The sequence below is a fragment of the Coffea arabica genome, chromosome 1e (assembly GCF_036785885.1).
Source record: "Coffea arabica cultivar ET-39 chromosome 1e, Coffea Arabica ET-39 HiFi, whole genome shotgun sequence".
Taxonomy (NCBI): Eukaryota; Viridiplantae; Streptophyta; class Magnoliopsida; order Gentianales; family Rubiaceae; genus Coffea; species Coffea arabica.
This window is the reverse complement of record NC_092311.1, coordinates 42,965,338-42,969,930: the sequence shown is the minus strand read 5'-3', so window position 1 is coordinate 42,969,930 and position 4,593 is coordinate 42,965,338. Positions and strand designations below refer to the sequence as shown.

The window sequence follows — 4,593 nt, the reverse complement described above, 5'->3', positions numbered from 1 at the left end:
ATGGATATTGGAATAAGAGGTAATCTACCGAGTAATGTTTTTCATCTGCCAAATATGCGAGTTCTCTTCTTAGGTGGCAATGAGAATCTTACTGTTAGTTTACCTAAGTTGAACTACAGCATTTCAAATTCTCTGAGGTAGTTGGACCTATCACGTGCAAGTTTCTCCGCTGCACTGCCAGATTCAATTGGGTGCATGGGGTCCTTAAATCATTTGGATCTAAGTTATTGTCAAATTTTCGGTGTCATTCCTGAATCAATTGGCAACCTTACACAGCTTACTGAATTGCATCTGGACGATAACTATCTTCGAGGTAATATTCCAGATAAATTTTTCATTTCACAAAAGATAAGTAGGCTGTCACTTGGTCATAATTTATTGTCCGGGAACATTCCGATCTCACTTCTCAACCTTAAGCATCTTGAACATTTAGATCTCTCCAGTAATCAACTAAGCGGTTCAATTCCTCCATCAATTTTTACCATTCCGCCCCTATCCTACCTTGACCTTTCATCTAACCTTTTTACGGGGGTAAGACAAGACTTATATGTGGACTCCAATAAGCTTCAAAACAACGCTTTTAACAGTGAAGCACCATGGAACACTACAAACAATGTGAGCATTTCCTATCCAGATTTCTGGGTCTTGGGATTGTCTTCTTGCCAGATAAAGGAGTTTCTAGAGTTTCTTAGAAATTCAGAGACTTTAGAATTTCTGGACCTCTCAAACAACATGATTTGCAGCAAAATTCCAAGCCGGTTCATGTCTAAGACTTTGGATCAGTTGTTCTACTTGAGCCTTTCACATAACTTTTTGACCGGTACCATATAGACCCACTACCTGTTACTCCAGATCTATATTCTCTAGATGTGAACTCACTTCAGGGCCCAATACCATCTTCTATCTGTAACTTAAGTTTTCTTGGTATTCTTGATTTGTCAAATAACAATTTGTCCGGCCCAATTCCTCAATGCTTGGGAAACTCCACCGCGTATCTAGAAATTATGGATTTGGGAAATAATAGGCTTTTTGGCACCATTCCCACAACATTTTCAAATGGAAACTATCTGTGGTTTCTTATGCTGAATGACAATCAATTGCAAGGGTCATTGCCACGATCTTTAGCCAATTGTGAAGGTCTGGAACTCCTTGATTTAGGGAACAACAAGATAGATGATAAATTTCCAGTTTGGTTGGAAATTCTTTCTAACCTGGGGGTCCTAATATTGAGATCTAATCGATTTCACGGAGCAATTGGCAATTGTCAGACGAAAAGTCCATTTCCTCTGTTGAGTGTTGAGAATTATTGATGCATCCCACAACGTGCTCACTGGTGCTCTACCTACGGAAATCCTCGACAACTTCGCAGCTATGAAAAGTTCAGAGGATGACCAAAAGGGAGTTGAGTATATGACAGAGGACTCATTTTTTGAAGGAAAAGGACCTTATTACGTCCATTCTGTGAGTTTGGTTATCAAAGGGGTGGACTATAGTCTTGAAAGAGTCTTAATAACTCGAACAGTGATTGACCTCTCAAGCAACAGATTCGAAGGACAAATTCCCGAGAATATCGGATCCCTTCATTCTCTTCAAACACTCTCTCTCGCTCATAATAACTTCAGTGGCCCAATTCCTAAGGCATTAGGGAATTTGAGTATGCTTGAATCTCTGGACCTCTCTTGGAACCGACTTGAAGGAACCATTCCTATGGAGCTAGTGAATCTGGATTTTCTTGAATTCTTAAACTTTTCTGAAAATCGCCTTGTCGGACCCATTCCAAGAGGAAGGCACTTTGATACATTTGGAGATGATTCATACAGAAGGAACTTGGACTTGCGTGGATTTCCCCTGACGAAAGATTGCGGAGATACAGAGGCACTACCACCGCCAGCCATGCCATGGGAAGCTGAAGAACAATATGATGATTCTGAATTCTTTGATGGGTTCACTTGGAAAGCTGTTCTCCTGGGATATGGCTGTGCATTGGTGCTCGGATTAGTTATGGGAGGTCTCATTTTCTCAACCGGAAAACCAAGTACGATTGTCGAAGAGTCGTTCAAATTGCGAAGGCGACCGAGGAAATGGATCCACATAGGCACTTAAGAAGGGCAGTGCAATAATTTACATAACTGGTAAGCAAAGCATTCTTTTTCTACCCCCTATTATCAAATAATTGATGTTATTCCTTTGCATAATTACCAATTATAACATTATCTTTCTTCTTTAGTTTTTCCCAGGTCTGAAAAGCTTGCATAATTGATGTTCGCTTTCCCCATTTAACCATTAAAATTAAGTTCGCCTTGTAAGTAGAATGTTGATCTCAACTACTTTGTATTTTGTAATGAGATTCTTGTAATGATTTATTTTCAAGAAATTGATGAAATTCAAGAAATTGTTCACTATCTGTAACCCATGCGGTTAGACCTTAGAGGACTATTCCATTTTGCACAAACTCTTGCTACCTTTAGCCTCCCTCTGACCCAAAAAGGGGGGGAAAAATTCCTTACAGCCTTTTTATTCACATAAAAGAAAAGAAAAGAAAAGAAAGGAAGAATGTTTTTCAAAATGCCTAACTAGATAAGAGTTCACAGTTTTACAAAGAAGCATTTGATCTTATGAAGTCACAAATGTCTATCTGATTGTGTGTGTGTATATATATATATATTTTTTTTAAATTTTCAGTCTATATCTATTCAATTTCTCTCTATGCGTTGAATAATCAGTTTTTCCCCCCTAGCATCACACACACACACACACACACACATGTTTTCTTTATTGATCCACCAAGTTTGGATTGCTGCTTTCTCCTAAAAAATTGGTATATTTTCTATGATCACATTTTTCAATCACATTTTACTTCACATATGTCAAATCACTACAGTAATTTTTTCTACAAAGACTAAAAAAAATAGCAATCCAAATGCGGGATAATCAAAGGAGTAATATATTAATATGTATCAAAGTTGACACCATTTTGAGAGTTAAGCTTTCTCGGGTTTTATTCGCTTGTAGGTAATGGACTGGTTTATCTTCTGAATGATTTTAGGTTTGTAAATTCTGCTCATTTCATGATTTATTTATTTTCCATTATTTGATCATCTTCTAAGGTTTATGTTTTCTCCCTCATTCTACATTTTCTTTTAATCTTTTGCTTTCCATAATCTGTGCAAATGATTATGTATCTTGTCCGCTTTTTTTTTTTCTTTAATTTAAAAAATAACCGAAAAGTGACGGGGGGTTAGACCTAAACTCTGAGCTGTTTATTAAAAAATTTCAAAGGGTACATGATAAAGGGTAAATACATCATAATATTTTAAAAAAAATATCTTGTCAGCTTGTTTGTACATGATCCAAGAATAGTCTTCAAGACAATTTTAGTGTGTTTACATGAATCTAAGTATTTGAAGACATTTGTTAAAAAGAAAATTGTGAGAAGCTCATTATCCGTATCTAATTTATTGTCCTTCATCTTTTACGCTTAATTTATTTGATCAAAACGATAACTTTCCGAAGCAAGCAACATTATCTCCAATGACTCAAATCGACTAGTAATACTTATAAAGAAATCTAATTGTTATTTTTTATTGGTCATTATTCATTGCCATTAAAGTCTAAAGAAAATACATTGCCATTCTCTGCCTAACCGATATTATATGGATGTAGAAACCATTTTCTAAGGAAAATGGTTTTTTTTTTTCTTGTGCAAAGAAATATTAGAGATGTCAGTTGGGCGGGCCTTAGGACTTGGGCCCTTCCTAAATGCTATTTACCAGATTCTAATTCAAACTATCACACAATTGTCAGTTGGGCCTCATGTTAAGCCTTGCAAGAATTTTAACAATGTTGAGCTGAAGTTGGACTCATAGGTCTTCCATGGAATCAATCTGGGAGCTGCCCTTTCCAGACTAATCCTAGTTTTCCTAGACTAACTAATTGTAATAGGTTAAAAAAAAAATGGTTGCATATATTATGCTTGCACGTATGTATGTATGTATGTATGTATGTACACATATACAAGAAAATATTTCACAATTCCGTGAAAGTTTTTATGACACTCAATTCAAGCATTACACTATTTTCATATATTTTAGAAGCATTTATCTACATAATTCTTTGAAAATTTCCCAGAAATTAGGAGACAAATGAAAAAATGGTTTTGGATACTATATGAATATGTAGTAAGTCTTTTCAGTTTTTAAATTGTGTTTCTCAATTGCTCTAAAATGGACAATAGGAACAAGAATTTTCCCAGAAAGTCTTCGCCAATTATGTCAAGGAAGAACGATGGCCCAAAGAATCTGTAGAAGGATTCAGGTCATTGTGATTATTTCACAATTTAGAAAAGTAAGGATAGGTTGATTTGGACCACAATTTTTTTTTTTCCAAAAACTTGACTCTATTTAATATTTTTTTCCACAATTTAGAATATTTTTTTCCAAGAACGGAGACATCACTATGACAAGGCCTGTTGTTCATCTACAAACACGTAACTAGTAATCCGTCCTATGCTGAATGCCGATACAAAGTTAAACAAAAGTTTTCTTGATAATGTCTTAATTTTCTTCTTTCGGTTCACCAATTAGAAAAAAAAAT

At 35.6% G+C, this 4,593-nt stretch overlaps 1 pseudogene; it reads left to right on the top strand.

Moving 5' to 3' along the window:
• LOC113689397 (receptor-like protein Cf-9 homolog) lies at positions 1 to 2,368 on the top strand (annotated as a pseudogene).
• Positions 2,369 to 4,593: the final 2,225 nt, after the last annotated feature.